This window comes from Stegostoma tigrinum, chromosome 25 (assembly GCF_030684315.1).
Source record: "Stegostoma tigrinum isolate sSteTig4 chromosome 25, sSteTig4.hap1, whole genome shotgun sequence".
NCBI lineage: Eukaryota > Metazoa > Chordata > Chondrichthyes > Orectolobiformes > Stegostomatidae > Stegostoma > Stegostoma tigrinum.
Window position 1 is genome coordinate 20,720,513 of NC_081378.1, and position 19,715 is coordinate 20,740,227.

General features: G+C 43.7%; 1 long non-coding RNA gene across 1 annotated transcript in view; it reads right to left on the reverse strand.

Annotated features, from left to right (window-relative positions):
• Positions 1-464: 464 nt before the first annotated feature.
• Positions 465-19,715, reverse strand: part of LOC132210979 (uncharacterized) — a 28,938-nt gene continuing 9,687 nt past the window's right edge. Inside the window, exons 2-3 of the long non-coding RNA XR_009447244.1 lie at positions 6,028-6,110; positions 465-547 (exon numbers count right to left, since the gene is read on the reverse strand). This is a non-coding gene — a long non-coding RNA (uncharacterized LOC132210979). The remainder of the gene's footprint in view (positions 548-6,027; positions 6,111-19,715) is intronic.

The window sequence follows — 19,715 nt, forward strand, 5'->3', positions numbered from 1 at the left end:
GTAGGTGTATAAATATGTTTTTTTTTTACATCTTATGAATAAAGTATATTTTTGCAAATTAAAAAAAGGTGACGAAACGTCTGAAAATTAACCTTCCAGCTCAGCGAGCAAACTCACATCCAGAACCTCAACCTGAGCTACAAATCTTCTCAAAACTCGCTAATAAATGAGGTCTCAATGTTGTTCATAGATGAATAAAGGACCCTTCATGTCTGGCAGATTCATGTCACAGCTCATTCATTTCATCATTTAGTTGCACATATGATGGAATTCATGTCAGTCGGGGAATGTACACATGGCTTCAGAAATGTACAAGAAGCTTCTTTCATTCTGTGTTCAGTCATTTCAGAAACACTGAGGAACAAACCCAATAACTCACAATGGAGATTCCAAGCACTTAGCTCAGCATCAATCCAAGTGTTTTTCTCAGAAACAAACTTGTAGCAAGAACCAAAATAAGTGATGCCACCAGGACAATCCCCTTTGCTCGTGAGATCACGTTTCTCAATATCCTGATCTAGATCTGTCGAATTCTGCACATGATCAGCTGCAGATTAAAACAAAACACAATCTCATCATTCACAGTTCATTTCCCCTTCATGGGGCTACAAACTGATGAGCACGTGGTCACTGGGGCCTGCCTCAGTGTGGCACTTTTGAGCTGATTGCAATGTTTGTTTACATGGAAATATAGAGAAAGTGCAGCACAGAAACACACTGTTTGGTGCAATCAGACAAAGACTGTGTTTATTTCCGACAGGAGTCTCTCTCCTTTCTGGTCATTTTGTCCAACACTACAACCAAATTACTTCATTCCCTTCTGCTTGTCTACTTTCCCCTCAATGGGGCTGCACAATCTGCCTCTCGCACAATGGCAAGTTTTAGAGTCTCAACACTCTGGAGGAGGTCATTTCTCTTAAATTCCTTAAGTCATTTGTTGGTAATGAGCTTAGATTTTATAAAAACATCTAAAATATTCTGAACGTTACACCAGGTTTTCACACTTCTTTTGCCTTTCATGGTTAATCTCAGGCTCTCCCTTCTTCAACATTTCTCTTTCTGAGGTTAAGCTGTCAGTGGCAGAACTGGAGAAAGGCACCAGCTCCCACACATGCCTTCATTTCACTTACTCCCATGTCACACTCTGTCAGGAGTGTGTTCCATGCAGTTTCTTGGTCTGTGCTGTTCTACTGATGCCACTGATGATATCAGTGTTTCTGAAATCTCTCCTGTTTCTTCCCAGAATGAGAACGCATTCCACCGTGATTGGCAATCCCTTCAACTGTCCCATTTCTCACACTTCCTGAGTTCCTTCTGTTCCTTCATTGAATAATGTTAGAGTTCCCTTTTACATTATCTTCCCCCTCTCAGACCTCCGCACTGTTCACATCATCAGCTCATATTTCTGCCACCTCCTTCATTCCCATCCCCATTCAGCATTTGAAGGCCCTGGTCAGTTCTTCAAACACTTGACACTTGGCCACAATCGCTATTTATGAGGACGCATTCTCTATCTCCTCACTAACAGTGCACTTCCTACAACACACTTCAACATTTCTGGTTGCAGCAGCAGCGCGAGCAGGAGCCTGTCAGGAAGCCGGTGGGTCACTGTTTTTGAATCTATAGAAAGCTTACCTCGTGAATAGGCGGAGGGACGCTGAGCAGGAGCCGACACGGGACTGGTGAGTGAGTGAGGTAATATATTTGTGTGGTTGCGTTACCCGAAACACTACCCGGGTAGTGTCTCCCATCCATCCTCCTCCTCTAATCAAAAAAAGGTTCTGTGTGCCTGATTGGTAAGGTAACAAGTGTTTTTTTATTCTTTATTTTTTAAGTCTTGGGAATTTAGAATAATGGGAACGGAGGTCAGGGCAGTTGAATGTCCCTCCTGCAGAATGTGGGAGGTAAGGGTCACCACTAGTGTCCCTGCTGACTACATCTGCGGGAAGTGCACCCAACTCCAGCTCCTTGAAAACCGCGTTAGGGAACTGGAGCTGGAGCTGGATGAACTTCGGATCATTCGGGAGGCAGAGGGGGTTATTGAGAGCAGTTACAAGGAGGTAGTCACTCGTCAAGTACAGGAAAAAGGCAGATGGGTTCCGGTCAGGGGACGGAAAGGGAACCGGCAGGCAGCGCAGGAATCCCCTGTGGCCATTCCCCTCAACAATAAGTATACCGTTTTGGATATTGTTGCGGGGGGACTTACCAGGAGAAAGCAGTGGGGCACAGGTCTCTGGCACAGAGTCTGTCCTTGCTGCTCAGAAGGGAAGGGGGAAGGGGAGCAGAGCATTAGTCAGTGGGGACTCCATAGTTAGAAGGACAGACAGGAGGTTCTGTGGGGACGAGAGAGACTCACGGTTGGTGTGTTGCCTCCCAGGTGCCAGGGTGCATGATGCCTGTGATCGTGTTTTTGGGATCCTTAAGGGGGAGGGGGAGCAACCCCAAGTCGTGGTCCACATTGGCACCAACAACATAGATAGGAAGAGAGATGGGGACTCAAGGCAGAAATTCAGGGAGCTAGGATGGAAGCTGAGAGCTAGGACGAACAGAGTTGTTGTCTCTGGTTTGTTGCCCGTGCCACGTGCTAGTGAGGCGAGGAATAGGGAGAGAGAGGAGTTGAACACGTGGCTACAGGGATGGTGCAGGAGGGAGGGCTTTGGATTCTTGGATAATTGGGGCTCTTTCTGGGGTAGGTGGGACCTCTACAAGCAAGATGGTCTTCACCTGAACCAGAGAGGTACTGATATCCTGGGGGGGAAATTTGCTCAGGCTATTCAGGTGGGTTTAAACTAATTCAGCAGGGGGATGGGAACCAAAATTGTAGTTCGACTATAGAAAAGGTTGAGAGTAGGGTGGTCCAAAATAAAGTTTCAGGGAAGCAAGATGGCACGGGCAAGCAAGAAGTTGGTTTGAAGTGTGTCTACTTCAATGCCAGGAGCGTCCGGAATAAGGTGGGTGAACTTGCAGCATGGGTTAGTACCTGGGACTTCGATGTTGTGGCCATTTCGGAGACATGGATAGAGCAGGGACAGGAATGGTTGTTGCAGGTTCCGGGATTTAGATGTTTCAGTAAGAACAGAGAAGATGGTAAAAGGGGCGGAGGTGTGGCATTGTTGGTCATGGACAGTATAACAGTTGCAGAAAGGATGTTTGGGGACTCGTCAACTGAGGTAGTATGGGCTGAGGTTAGAAACAGGAAAGGAGAGGTCACCCTGTAGGGAGTTTTCTAGAGGCCTCCGAATAGTTCCAGAGATGTAGAGGAAAGGATAGCAAAGATGATTCTCGATAGGAGTGAGAGAGACAGGGTAGTTGTCATGGGGGACTTCAACTTTCCAAATATTGACTGGGAACACTACAGTTCGAGTACTATAGATGGGTCAGTTTTTGTCCAGAGTGTGCAGGAGGGCTTCCTGACACAGTATGTAGATAGGCTAACAAGGGGCGAAGCCACATTAGATTTGGTACTGGGTATTGAGCCTGGCCAGGTGTTAGATTTGGAAGTAGGTGAGCACTTTGGTGATAGCGATCACAATTCTGTTATGTTTACTTTAATGATGGAAAGGGATAGGTGTATACCACTGGGCAAGAGTTATAGCTGGGGGAAAGGCAATTACGATGAGATTAGGCAAGATTTAGGGAGCATAGGATGGGGAAGGAAACTGCAGGGGATGGGCACATTAGAAATGTGGAGCTTATTCAAGGAAAAGCTCCTGTGTGTCCTAGATAAGTATGTACCTGTCAGGCAGGGAGGAAGCTGTAGAGTGCAGGAGCCGTGGTTTACAAAGGAGGTGGAATCTCTGGTCAGGAGGAAGAAGAAGGCTTATGTTAGGATGAGATGTGAAGGCTCAGTTAGGGCACTTGAGGGCTACGAGGTAGCCAGGAAAGGCCTAAAGAGAGAGCTCAGATAAGCCAGGAGGAGACATGAGAAGTTGTTGGCGGATAGGATCAGGGTAAACCCTAAGGTTTTCTATAGGTATTTAAGGAATAAAAGAATGACGAAAGTAAGATTAGGCCCAATCAAGGATGGTAGTGGTAGGTGGTGTGTGGAGTCAGATGAGATAGGGGAAGTGCTAAATGAATATTTTTCAACAGTATTCACTCTAGAAAACGACAATGTTGTCGAGAAGAATACTGAGATACAGGCTACTAGACTAGGTGGGATTGAGGTTCTCAAGGAAGAGGTATTGGAAATCCTTCAGGGGGTGAAGATAGATAAGACCCCTGGGCCGGATGGGATTTATCCTCGGCTCCTCTGGGAAGCCAGGGAGGAGATTGCCGAGCCTTTGGCATTGATCTTTAACTCATCATTGTTTACAGGAATAGTGCCAGATGACTGGAGGATAGCAAATGTAGTTCCCCTGTTCAAGAAGGGGAGTAGAGACAACCCTAGTAATTACAGACCAGTGAGCCTTACCTCAGTTGTTGGTAAAGTGTTGGAAAATGTTGTACGGGATAGGGTTTATAATCATCTAGAAAAGAATAAATTGATTAGGGATAGTCAGCATGGTTTTGTGAAGGGAAGGTCGTGCCTCACAAGCCTTATTGAGTTCTTTGAGAAGGTGATCAAACAGGTAGATGAGAGTAAACCGGTTGATGTGGTGTATATTGATTTCAGCAAGGCGTTCGATAAGTTTCCCCATAATAGGCTATTGTACAAAATGCAGAGGAATGGAATTGTGGGAGATATAGCAGTTTGGATCGGAAATTGGCTTGCTGAAAGAAGACAGAGGGTGGTAGTTGATGGGAAATGTTCATCCTGGAGACCAGTTACTAGTGGTGTACCGCAAGGGTCGGTGTTGGGTCCACTGCTGTTTGTCATTTTTATAAATGACCTGGATGAGGGCGTAGAAGGATGGGTTAGTAAATTTGCAGACGACGCTAAGGCCGGTGGAGTTGTGGATAGTGACAAAGGCTGCTGTAGGTTGCAGAGAGACATAGATAAGCTGCAGAGTTGGGCTGAGAGGTGGCAAATGGAGTTTAATGCAGACAAGTGTGAGGTGATGCACTTTGGTAGGAGTAACCAGAAGGCAAAGTACAGGGCTAATGGTAAGATTCTTAGTAGTGTAGATGAGCAGAGAGATCTTGGTGTCTATGTACACAGATGCTTGAAAGTTGCCACCCAGGTTGACAGGGCTGTTAAGAAGGCATACAGTGTTTTAGCTTTTATTAATAGAGGAATCGAGTTCCGGAACCAAGAGGTTATGGTGAAGCTGTACAAAACTCTGGTGCAGCCGCACTTGGAGTATTGTGTACAGTTCTGGTCACCGCATTAAATGAAGGATGTGGAAGCTTTGGAAAGGGTGCAGAGGAGATTTACTAGGATGTTGCCTGGTATGGAGGGAAGGTCTTACGAGGAAAGGCTGAGGGACTTGAGGCTGTTTTCATTAGAGAGAAGAAGTTTGAGAGGTGACTTAATTGAAACCTATAAAATAATCATAGGGTTAGATAGGGTGGATAGGGACAGCCTTTTTCCTAGGATGGTGACGGCGAGCATGAGGGGGCATAGCTTTAAATTGAGGGGTGAAAGATAGAGGACAGATGTCAGAGGTAGTTTCTTTACTCAGAGTAGTGAGGGAATGGAATGATTTGCCTGCAACGGTAGTAGATTCGCCAACTTTAGGTCCATTTAAGTCGTCATTGGACAAGCATATGGACTTACATGGAATAGTGTCGGTTAGATGGGCTTGAGATCAGTATGACAGATCGGCACAACATCGAGGGCCGAAGGGCCTGTACTGTGCTGTAATGTTCTATGTCCAATGTTCTATCAGATCAAGAGAAATCTGTACAGATGTTCCCCGTCCCTCTCTCTTGTGTTGGGGTGTGCCTGACCCACACTATAGTCCAGCGAGTGTGGGCTGCAGCGTCTTAGGAAACAGACACTTCTTACATGTTGACTCATCCCATTCAGTCTGACTGCACCAAATTCCCAACCTGTCTGGTCCTGCTACACTCCCTGCACCACAAGTAACATCTTGATATTTTGTTTGCGATGATGGATTTTTAGAGACAAGAGAATCCACTTACCTGCCACATTACTGACAAACAATCCACTCAGCAGCAAAACTCCAATCAACTTCATGCCTGCGGTGAAGATCCACTCCTCAAATCTGAAATACAGAATGAATACAGCATTAACATGAGTACATCAGAATAAAGGTGGGAATTTCCCACTCCGATTGTTACCTCTCTCTTTCCCAGATATCAAATATGATGGGGCTTCTGTTGCTGCTGCCAATATATATCATCAACTGTGAAGACCATGGAACCATTGAATCAAATCTGATTGGCCTGACCAGTAATGATGTCAACATTATTGTCGAATAATTGGTGGCCGACAGCCAACAGGAGCGTCTCGAACATATTCACAAACAGGATATTCAAATATGTTCAAAATATTTGCTGTGCTGCACCTAAGAATTTAAGATGTGGCATTGAGTGCTGAGTGGGATCTGGAATTGGCAGTCACTTTTTCTACTGCCTACTTCACAAAGTAGGATTTAATAAATGTCATCAATGCCAACAATTAGGAGATAATAGGAAGTAGGGTCCCGACCCGAAACGTCAGCTTTCCTGCTCCTCTGATGCTGCCTGGCCTGCAATGTTCATCCAGCCCAACACTTAGGATCTGCACATTGTTGTAATGAGATGAAGTTCCCAGAAAAAGGGGAGAGAACTGACATAACTTGAGAACTTGATTTCAATTTAGTTTTCAAGATACTGGAAATAACTTTGGGATGTTTTATCAAACTAAAAGTGTATATCAATGTCAGTCATTGTTGTTTCATTCTCTTTCCTACAATCTCTTCGACTTACTGGTTTTAAATTTCTTGGCTTGTTCTATTTCCCCTTGTATATATGAACCATATTCACTGCGCCCCTGTCTTATGGCAGTATGATGTTTTTCAAAGAGTTACATGTAAACGTGCCTCTGCTCTCTTTCCCCAAACTCCATTCAGTAGGCACCAGTGCCACAGAGCCGGACCAGGTCTTTATTCTCTTTAAGTTTTCGTCGTTAATGCTAAACTCTGTTTCCCATTCCGTTTTAAAATTGTTTTAAACTTAGATCATAGCAGGAGCATGTGGAAAGCTTGAGCAAAGATTGTGCAGAGACAAATGGACAAATTTGGATCCACTTTGTGTTACTCTATAGTTACGAGTGTTTGTCAAAGATCATTTCTTGTTACTGACAGGGAGACAAACCAAGGTGGATCTTTACCCGTCATTATTAACATCAACCGATTTGGACATGATGTCTGAATCTCACCTCCCTCACGCCCTTGAGCCTGTACCATTGCTTAGCTAGAGCTGAGCTGATTTGTGCCTTCACTCAATTTAGGTTCCATGTTCCCAGTCATTCAGATTTTCCAATGAAATTTTCCATTCAGTCCAGATTCAACACCATTTGGGGACCGAGTTCTAGATTTCCATTATCCTTGATATGAGACAGAGCCATATGATATCACCTTGAATGGTATGACCTAATTTAAAGATTTTCCCCTCCGTCCTGTCAGCCTCAAGAAGCAATATCATTTCTTCACATCAGCTCATTGCCTGAATTCGGTGAAGACCGAACCATTTCTTACTCAGAAACAATCTACATTAACATCTGGACCAACTTCTTTCAGATAAAGTCAGAAGTCTCACAACACCAGGTTATCGTCCAACAGGTTGATTTAAAATCGAATGTCTTTGGAGCGTTGCTCGCTTATCAGGCTCCTTCACCTGATGAAGGAGCAGACCTCAAAAAGCTTATGATTAAATAAGCCTATTGGATTAGAACCTGCTGTTGTTAGACTTCTGCCTTTGTTCACTCTAATCCAACAGTGGCATCTCCACATCATGGCTCCTTTGTTCAGAGATGTTATGACACATCTCAGGTCTAACTGGTGCTTAAACACCAAGAGATAGGGGCATTACCACTGCACTTCATGCTCAGTTTGGCTGATGTAATCATTTTCAGCCTAAGAACCATCTGCTGAATCTGTGCTGTACCCATTTCATGGTCAATATAATAGTCCTGCAGTGGACTGACCAGAACTGACTGCAGCATTTTTACTGTGTTAGAAAATCTTAAAATCATGCAATAATGTTCAGAAGGAGGCCATTTGGCCCTTTATCTGTGCTAATGCTGAGAAAGAACTCTCAATTTGGTCCTCTGCTCAGCCTCTTCACCACACTTCCACTTTAACTATTTGTTCAATATCTTTGGAAAGTTGTTAGTAACTATACTTTGATAGCCCTGTTTAACTTTGTGTTGTAGACAAAGTAAAGAACTGCACTAAAACATTGTTTCTCTGGTCCTTCTGTTAATTAATGTAAATGTGCCTCTACCCAATTTCTGATGAATTTGAACACCTCAACTCAATCTGATCTTCACTTACTCTGCCCAAAGAACTTTGTAGTAAATCTGCAGATCTGGAAGTCAGGGGAATCAATAACATTGGATTCTCAAGGTTTCCTTGAAGGAGTGTGGAGGGACACTCCTGTTCCCCCGGTCACTAGCTTTAAACATTACTCAAATCTCAATCAGTTTCTGAGTCCTCTGTGTCCAAGATCTTCACTGCTCTGAGCTTCAGCTGCAGTATTTATGTTTGTGCGGACCCATGACCCACAGTGGGCAGGTTCTAATTACATTACATTACTGCGGATCAATGACTCTGTTTAAACAAGGTTTCCTGTCCGGTGGGATGGGTGGCCATCCAGTGCCCAATTTCAGTGAGATTCAATAGTGGGGAAAGTATTGAGGTGGTGTGTAGACAGAGTGCGAATGTGAAATTAAATACTGCCACGGTATAAATCTTTGTCCCCATGTGGACCTTTGGAAACTGGTGATGCCAAAATTTAAACACGCCACCAATAATTCAACCACAGGCAGCCCCATGAGGTGGTCTTATCACCCAGTGAAAGCAAAAGACATGCATCTCGTGTCAGTATGAAACATGATTTGACAAAGTACCCTCAATCTTCCATTGAGAAATTTTTCCAAGTTTCATGTGAAATTGTTTTACTCAATCAACAAAGAAGTTGGAACATATTCCTGATCAGCAGAAAACATTGTGCAGTAAATAAAAAATTGTTGACCTAAGACCACAGGTATTTGTAATACAATGGAAATAATTTTTTGGATATTATCTGCTCCCCTGTCATACTGACAATTTCCAGGAATATGAACTATTATTTACACTCATACTGTAAACATTGGTGTGTTCACACATCAGCAGGTATCAACTTCAAATAAAAGTCTGTTTTTTCAAATTTTCACGTTTCACTTAACCCTTTTGACATCTTACCAGAATGAGAGCCTTACACCTTACATGAGAAATGACAATTGCTTGATCAGATCAATAAAAGAAAGACATGAACTTTCATAAAATTAAGATTCCCAAATACTTGACAGCTAATGTTTCTCTCATTTCATTTGTCTGCAGTAAAAAATAAATCATTTCCAATCGGTCTCAGATTTTCAGTCCAAACCAACTGATGGAACAATCTGAATTGCTTGAGGTTGTATGTCAAATTCCTTTGAGGAAAATGTGAGGGATGAGTTCCAGGGTCTGATAAGGAAATCTGCAGACTCATGACAATACTTCGCTTTTCCATCATTGAGTCACAAAGCATGTAAACAAGCCCCCCAGTCCAAACAGTTCATGCTGATTGTGATGCTAAACTAAAGTGGTCCCACCTGCCTGCTCCAATTCTATATCTCTCCAAACCTTGCCTATTCAGGTACTTATGAAAGTGTCTTTTAAACATTGTAACTGTGTCCACATCCACCACTTTGTCAGGAAATTCACTCCACAAGCTAACTACCCTGTGTAAAAATATTGTCTCCCATATCTTTTTAGATCTTTCTCCTCTCGCCTTAAAAATATGCCCTTTTCAGTCAGATTCAATAGTGGGGAGAGTGTTGAGGTGATGTGTAGACACAGTGCAAACGTGAAATGAAATACTGCCATTGTGTCAAATCTCTGCACCATTGGAAACTGGTGATGCTAACAGTTAAACATACCACCTGTAGTTCAGAAACATCCTGCCCATGAAATGGTCTTATCACGCAGTGAAACATGGAATATGCAGTGTGTGTGTTTACAAAAGAATCATTTGGCAAAGTGCCCTGGATCTCAATATGAGAAGCTATTCCAAGTTACACAGTAGATTGAGCAAATCAATCAATAAGGAAGTTGGAACATTTTTCTGTTCAGTATTAAATATAGCGTAGTAAATCAAAAATTCTTGACCTAATACTTCAAGCCCTGGTTACACAATGGATAATATTTTATGGGTATTATCTGGACACTGTCACACTGAATTATTGTCGGAAAAGCAACTGTTATGATACAGAATGAATAGCTTGAGGCTGTTTGAGAAATTCCTTTGAGCAAAGTGTCCAGTGATGAATGCCAGGGTCTGTTTAGGAATTCCAGTCTCATGAAGGGAATAGTTACCTTCTCCATCATTTGAGAAGGTGGTAGCTGTTGTCAGGGCCGTTTCTATGAAGATTGCTTGTTCGCCATCTTTGTGGGGAAGGCTCAGTTGATACATTGGAGTTCTCTAGAAGGAATTCATTTGGTAAATCCCAATTCTGTCAAGAGTTGCACCATCATGACTGAAGAGTGTTTCTTCAAGTTTCCAAGTTCATCAGTGGACTGCTCAATGAGAGTTCTCATAAGCACATAGCTGTCATGGTGATGCCTCTGTGCCTCCACTTGCGTTGCAGTCAATGATTGAGAAACCATTTTGTGGCTTGCTTAGTGTTGAAAGGAAAGCCCTTTTCTTGAAATAATTCAAGCCCTTATGGGATGCAAAGGAACAACAGCAAGTTTCATGGCAACTAGTAGGGCAGGATGGTCACCTTGCGGTCACAACACAAGTGCACTCTCAGGTCCCCCACATTATTACATTGTGCTAGCTAGTCACTGGATGGCTGAATGGCAGCATGTTTGGAGTATACAATGCTCTGCACTCTGACAGTGCACGGTCAGGGGTTTGCTGAGGAGGCAGTGAGGGAGATGTTTCTTTCTTTCTTAACTTTGGCAGCCACTCGCAGAGCAGGAGATTAAAATGCTGCATGGCCGGGAATGGGGGTGTGGGGGGAATCAGAGAGTTCACAAGTGTTTGGTTTTGTGAAAATTTCCAGCTATATACAGAGGAAAATGAATTGCAACATCACAAGGAAATGGATATTTGATTGTTTGACCATTTAGTCCACTTACTTTTAAAATGCAGGAAATCTAAGTTATGGCATGATTTATGCAATATCTTGTGGTTTATTAATGGCGATATATATTACTCAGAATAGAAGCGTTAATTCATCATAAATTGTCATGACTCACTGGGTTAGCATTTTGGAATCCAAACACCATTGTTCCCAGTTAAGTTAAAGATTTTGTAGAAGTACACAGAATTCCCCTGTTTACCTGCAACTACAGCATCGACCAGGTTTCCATATTTTTTAAGAAATATTCATTCATACAAAGAAATAGATTCTCACTGCAGAAAAGCAATTGTGAAATGTCAGCCTACAACTCTTCTTGTTAAAACACCAACACACTGTAGTCTCCCATTCTGATCACCGATACAGACAGACGCAACAAAAACATGGGTGTTATGGACAGAGGGAAAGGCTGGGAAGGTAGTTCTGATGACCTTGTCCACCTGGCTGGCTGTGATGATTCTTGGACTGATCTTGTTCATGATCATTATTGAATTCAAAAACACAAAACTCAGCAGATTTATTTGAAAATTGGTATACAGTTGGGAAGGTGTTGCTCTGGGAATCCTCAATATTGACTCCAGCCTCATGAAGTCTCATGGCTTCAGGTTAATGTGGGCAAGGAAACTATCTGCTGACACCATGTACCATCCACCCTCAGCTGATGAATTGGTGCTTCTCCACATTGCAGAAGGCTTGGAGGAAGGATTGAGGATGGCAAGGGCACAAAATGTTCTCTGGGTGGGGCCCTTCTATGTCTACCACCCAGAAGGGCTCAGAAGCAGTTCTACCGATCGAGCTGGTCGGGTCCTAAAGGACATAGCTGTGATACTGCATCTTCAGCAGCTGGTGAGAAACCAACAGAAGGACAAAATATACTTGACCTCATCCTTTCCAATCTGCCAGCTGTAGCTGCATATATCCATGACAACATTGGTAAGGATGACCACCGCACAGTCCTTGTGAAGACAAAATCCCATCTGGCAACTCACGACTTCACATCCATGAGGCGCTGTGAGCCATCAACAGCAACAGAATTGTACTCCAGCATGACCTGTAACGCCATGCCCTGGCATATCCCCCAGCCACCCAATACCATCAAGCCACAGGAATAACCCAACTTCAATGGAGAGTGCAGGAGGGCATGCCAGAAGAAACACCAGGCAGTCCTGAAGATGAGGTGTCAACCTGTTGACGCTAACAACCAGGATGACTTGCACACCAAACAGCATAAGCAGCAAGTGATAGGTAGAGCTAAGTGATCCCACAACAAAAGGATCAGATCTAAGCTCTGCAGTCCTGCCACGTCCAGTCACGAAATGTGATGGACAATTAAACAACTCACTACAGGAGGAGGCTCCACAAATATCCCCATCCTCAATGATGGGCGAGCCGAGCACATCAGTGCAAGAGAAAAGGCTGAAATATTCGCAGTGACCTTCGGCCAGAAGCGGCGTGCGGTTGTTCCAACTTGGCCTCCTCTAGTGGTCCCCAGCATTATATATACCAGTCTTCAGCCAACACAGTTCACTCCATATGAATTCAACAAAATGGTTGGAGACACTGGATATTGCAAAGGCTACAGGGCCTGACAACATTGGCCCTGACAATAACACTGAAGGCTTCCGTTCCAGAACTTGCCATTTCCCGCACCAAGCTCAGGTATGTCCGGTACATAAAAAAACACGACAAATCCAAGCCAGCCAATTACCACCCCATCAGTCTAGTCTCAACCATCAGTAAAATGGTGGAAGGTGTCAGTAACAGCACGATCAAGCAGCTCAGCAACACCCAGCTCAGTGACGCCCAGTTTGGGTTTCACCAGTGCCACTCAGCTCCTGACCTCATTACAGCATTTATTCAAACATGGATGAAAGAACTGAGTTCCAGCAGTGAGGTGAGAATGACAGCCCTTGACATCAAGTCTTCATTTGACTAAGTGTGGCATCAAGGAGCCCGAGCATAATGGGAATCAATGGGTATTGGGGCAAAATCCTCAAAGGTTGGAATCACAGGAAAATGGTCAACTTTGTTGGAGATTAGTCATTTCAGCTATAGGATAGCTCTGCAGGACTTCCTCGGGGTGCTGTCCTAGGCCTAAGCAACTTCAACTGTTTCATTTATCACCTCCCCTCGATGATCAGGTAAGAAATGGGGATGTTCACTGATTGAGCAATGTTCAGCACTATTTGTGATTCCTCTGATATTGAAGCAGTCCTTGTTCATTCAATCATCAAGAAGCTTGACACCATCAGGACAAAAAGGCAAAGCAAGGCAATGATGCTGTGAACTTCCAGGTGGACTCAAATTAGAGAGGACGGTAAACTAGTAAATGAACAAGACTGAGATGCAAACTTGTTCACCCTATGGACTGAATACCTATCACTGAGTGCACAGTGCCCTTGTTGTAGCTGCTGGTGTGTCATGTGGTGCAATGTTGAATTACAGGTCCTGAAAGTGGATCGGATATGCACCATGACGGCTCTTAAAGCCTGGTATTTTCGGAGCCCTTGTCATTTGAAGTCCATGGCGATTCAACAGAGTTGCTCGCTTTCCCTGCATGACAAGAATTGTTGACGTCTACTTTGTTCGTAGTGGGTGGTACAATAGAAAGCTAAATATTGATGAGACATGAGGTCAAGAACATGCAACAATCTCCTTTCCTCAGGGGTGCTCACTGTAGTGTGTTTAGAATCTCTTCTCAATGTCCAGAATTTAGTTGAAAAATTCAACGTGTTGGATATTGAGAAAGACCTCACTGGTCTTCTCACCACACACGAATTCTAGTCAATTTCTTGCCACAGCCAACTTTTTTCAGGGCCCATAAGATTCCAGTGCTGAATCTTTACAGAACTGAAGAAGACCGTTCAGTCATCATGTCCATATTTGCCCAGCTAAAATTTACTCAAAGAACTGCCACTCCATTGCTCTCTTCCCCCATGCACCTTCCTCTTGTTCACATCTTCAGAATATTCAGAAACTGCTGAAATAGTAAGGGCGCAGAAGGACACCACTCAACCCATCAGTCCCAATGAGATTGGGAGTACCCGACTGCTCTCCTCTTTGTAGAAGGGGGATTCCCGACTCCTTTGATCCTGTAAGTGACTTGTCGTCTCCTCCCCAATCCTTCTACTAATCCTTTTACGTTAATGGCCACTTGTCACTGACCCCTTATTTGCATTTTTCAGAATTTTTATTATGCTCCTTGCTGATTGAGAGAGAAAGAACAAATGAAAGACACTTTGAGTCTTGAATGAGAAAGAAGGAGGCTTACGGAATTGCAACAGTAGGTTTGAGAGTTTTAGATTGGGACCAAAACTTTGAGAAGGAGAATATAAGTTTGAACTGCTTGTTTTTAATAAAGAGCGTTGAATCATCTCTGATCCTGAGTGCGGCATTTGTTCCAATCCACAAATTGCAGAGCACCGAGTAATGAGTTCAGTGGAATGTCACTCGAAGCAAATTTCTCGTCACCTTTTTCCATTCAGTACCAGCCTCAAGAATACTTTGCATGTGAGAGTTCCAGATCTTCAGTAACCTTTGTGTTAGGCAGTGCTTCTGACACGACCAGGAGCAAATTTTGAAATTTCCCCCTTTGTACTGGAATCCCCCGGCAGATAAAATAGTTTTCTCTCTATCCAACTTGTCATCTATTTTAATCGTCTTAAATTCCTCAATTAGTTTATCCTTTAGCTGCCTATTCAATAGAAAAAAGCCAAATTAACCTTTTACTTTACTCCTTCCAGCCTTGGTATTGTTCTGTTGAGTCTGTGCTCTATCCCGATCAAGGGATATCAGTACAGTCTGCCTGAGTGCTTTGCACAGAGCTGTACAAAATTCTTTAAATGGGTCAGAACATCATGGAATGACTTTTATGTTTTTGGGCAGTGTGAAAGTCTGAAACTGAGTGTGTTTGGTTTGTGTTCATTCCAGACAAAGGAATCATAGCATTCTCTCAGAAAATGGAGACAATCGAAGATTGTCAATGGTATGCCCGAGTTGTTAGCAATGACTAACCAGCTAGGGGAGTGCATGTTGAATTTGGTTACAATCCTATAACCTTTCAGACACTTTTGACAAAAGGTCAACAGTAGCTTGGATATTTGGAGCAAACATGGAACCTGACATTTTGGAAGCTAAGATATAAACTACTATATTTCAGGTATGCCAGCTCATTTCAATTCCAGGTTTCTCTTGGTGGTTGCTGTAAATGCATCTTCAACACAATTAGGTGCAGAATTCATCCAGGTCCAGAATTTCAGCAGAATAAGCCAATTTGTTTCATAGCAAGAGTATGAACTGACACACAACTACTTTCAAACTGTCATGATTGGAACGAGGTCAGCAGCTGGACCTCATAGAATATGAATTTTTTGTTTTGGGGCTGTTGATCTGGTCCAATAAGGGAGCCCAGGCTGACAGATAAAAATAGGAGTGTCAGAGGTTCTGCTCATTCTGAAAGCTGGCTCTGAGGAAGCTGGTCCAGTGTCAAGTACTGTGCACTTGTAAATAAAGGCTGACTTGATAATGGGATACTGGCCTCTGTGGCGTCATTTTAGTGTGACAAGAGTAAGGCACAATCCTGAAGAAATTCTCTTGCAACAGCAATCTTTGAGCTGGGGTTAAATATTTCTTATATTATGTGTTTTTCTAGGCAACTTGACCTATTCAACCCTGCCGTGGAGACCAATGCCCAGTGTGTGGAAAGAATGCAGATTTCTGAGCAAATCATTGAATCATAGAATCCATGCAGTGTGGAAATAGGCCAATTCGCCCAAGTCCACATAGACTCACCCTCCTATCCCTGCGACCTTTGACTTCCCATGGCTAAAGCACTTAATGTACACATCCCTGGACCTAATGGGCAATTTAGCATGGCTAATCCACCTAACCTGCACACCTTTAGACTGTGGGGGGAAACCCCGCAGACATAGGGAGAACATGCAAACTCCACAAAGACAGTTGCCTGGGGCTGCGATTGAACGCTTGTTCCTCTTGGTGTGAAGCAGCAGTGCTAACCACCAAGCCACTGTTCTGCCCCAAATGGCATTGTGGCACATGAGAAACAGTGGGTAGTTCTCCTGACAACCTGTGGAGTGGCAGCGTTTTCTCTCATTAGGAGCCTTACTTTCCCTGAGGCACCAAATACTAAAACTAAAATTTTGAATTGAATAATTGACTGACATTGTTCCAGAATATTGAAACCTCAAGCCTCCTGTCGTTCTGAGGCAATATCACTTTTACTCACAAATTCAAGAATGATGGCAATCTGTATTGGGATTTTCTGACCAGGTTATGATGATGGCAGAAGCCTCTTAATCTGCATCACCCATTAACAAAATGCTTGGTGACCATCTGGTGATTGGGATTAATGATGTAACTGTGCAAAACCGCCTGCCAGCTAAAGCTGAGCTGCATCTCAAACAGGCGCTACAACCGGCTTTCTCACTGGAAAAATGTGGCAAGTGGAGCACGTGAGTTGCAAGCGATTGTGATGGAAGTGGACCCGCTGGCCAATCCAACTGATGTTGGGAATATCATTTGAGTGCAGGCAATTTGCATAGCATCACTGAGGACATATCCAGATAAGTGTGATTCTTGGACAGCCTACAGCAAAATGCCAAAATAATGCCAAGCCTCGGCCTTGGTTACTTACAATTACATTTCAAACAGGATTCCCAAAAACATGCTATGCCTGATACCTGTAAAGGCTTGTACCACATGCCTTTCGGGCTATCGTTAGCCTGTGCAATTTTTCAGTGGACATTGCAGAACATTTCGCAAGGTCTACCTCAGGTTGCCATCTCTGACCATGGCGTCCTCAAAACAAGGAAAACTAAAAGGAAGTCTTAGAGACTTGGTTAGTCCTAAGGTGATTTTCGAAGGCAGGCATATTCCTAAGAAGGGAAAATTGTGTGATCCAGGTGCACCAAATGACCTATTTGAGGTACACTGTTGACAAGACTGAGTTATACCCATTGGAAGATGAAATGAGTGCAATCAAAGGTCCCCCGGCTCCCACGTCTGTCCAGGAGCTCAGGTAATTTTTGCGCTGGTAAATTATCATGAAAAGTTCATACGTAACTTGGTGTCCATCCTGGCACCTTTGCATCAACTCCTCAAAAAAAGGTCAGCCTTGGAAACTGTCTCAGACACAAGCCTTCGCTCTCCATAAAGAAAAGTAGCAGCTATCAGCTTCTCAGGTGTTGGCACACTATAACCCTATAATAAACTATAATAGAAAGATCTTCTATCCGCATGTGATGCTTCCCCATTTTGCACTGGGTTAGTGCTAGCTCATAGTTGGTTCAAACTACAGGAACACCCAATAGTTTATGCATCCAGGATTTTGGCTAATGCAGAGTGTAAATATACCCAGATAGAAAAAGAAGGATGGGCGGTCATATTTGGAGCCAGGAAATTCCACCAATAGCTTTATGGATTGTAAGTTGTGATGATCACAGACCTCAAACCCCTACTTGGCCTTCTGAAAGAGAACAAGACAGTGATGGGCTCTGGTGCGCAGTGTTTACAATTACAAGATAGAACACCGCCCAGAGGCTGGGTGGCGAATGCAGATGCATTCAACTGCCTCTCACTGGCAGACATTCCACTGGTGGTACCCACTAATGAAAGAGTCTGAAATGATCTGCAATTTTCTGGACATCATCCCAGTCACGGCTAAAAATATCACACTTTGGATGGAGGAATTTCCAGTCTTTTCCAAAAACTGAAACAACTGGTATTGATGGGGGTAACTAAAGGGTGGGCACAACTAGAATTGAACCTTTTTGGATGTGGAAAGCGCAACTCCTCATGGTATAGGATGACATATTCTTACAGAGAGCAAGAATGATTGTCCAAAGCAGCAGTTGTGGTCAAATAAGTAAGTGAGCTTCACCAGGGCCATCCAGGAGATGCTGGTGAGAAGCTATGTCTGATGGCCAGGTTTGGACACAGCAGTGGGCCAGTGTCCACAGTGTCAACAAGGAAAACACATTACCAGCAGCACCTCCCCCAGATCAGTGCGAATGGCCAGGTAAACTTTGGTCTTACGTACACATCAACTCTGTGAGTCCTTTCATGGGTTCAGGCTTCATAGTCATGACAGGCATCCACTGAAAGTGGTTGGAGGTACATAGAGTCCATTCATCAAACACTGGGATGACGATAGAAAACCTACGTGCATTGTTTGCAACACAGAGAGTCCTACAAGTATCGGTTCCGGATATCTGGAAATTTTTTACCAGCCATGAATTTGGTTATTTCTTAAAATTGTGTGGCATTCAACATATATGGACAGCTTCATGCTATGCATCAGGCAATGGCCTGGTAGAAAGCGCACTCCAAACTTTGAAGGCTGGCTTGAAGAAACAGCCTACTGCCTCACTAGATACCAAAGTGTCCCAGTTCCTGTTTGATTAAAGAACCAATGTGACACCCCCACCCCACCCCGACATGCAAGTACAGGGATAGCACTGGCAGAGCTGCTAATGGACAAAAGACTCTGTACCAGGTAGAGTTTGATCTTCTTGGACATGAGCAGGGAGGGTGAAATGGCATCAGGAGCTCCACAGCTGCATCCAAGACTCTGCCCAGTGAGAGACAGTTTGATACAGGGGATGAAGTTTGTTGTAAGAATCATGTAAATAGCCCCACATCGGTAAGAAGCATGGTCTAAGCGAGGACTAGAACAGGAGTGTATTAGGTTCAGGATGGTGTAATGGTCCTGAATAAGCAGGTGGACCACATAAAAGCCATGAATCAACAAGCAGTGCGGGAGCAAAACATGTCCAGCCCATGGGAATCTTTGGAAAATACTGTCAGAACCCATGGATTCACCCTCACGTTGTCGAGGCCTCTGATTAGAGGTCGACAAATGGAAGTAGCTGCCTTGATGTCTTTGCACTGAAAGAAGTGAGAATGAAATTTCACCAAGTCCCTGCTGGCGCACAAGGTGAGCCCTGTGTTGGACACTGTGTCGGAAGAACTTGGCCCTCTGCAAAAATGCCTCTGGAGACTCTTTGAGAACAAGGACCAGCCTATGTCTATGGTTTCAGACAGCGAGGGATGTAGTCATTGTAACAAAGTCACCCAGGTGGACCTCATTGAATATGAGTTCTCTGATTGGGTCTGTTAATATGACCCAATCAAGAAGTCCTGGCTGACATGAGAAGAATGAGTGCTTGGAATGTACCTAGTCTATAACCAAGGTTCAAAGATTTTTAAGTACACAGTAGAAATAACTCCAGCACTCTGATACATTCGACAAAGACAACAGCTTTGTAATGGATTAAATACACTTCAGGGCAGCTTACAGACACTAATACAATTCTAAGAACATCAAGCGCTTAATTTTCTTTGTTCTTTATTCATTTGGGGATGAGGGTATCGCTGGCTGGGCAGCATTTATTGCCCATCCTGAACTGGATTCAAACCCAGGTCCTCAGGGCATTACCTAGGTCTCTGAATTAACACTCTCATGACAATACTACCTGGC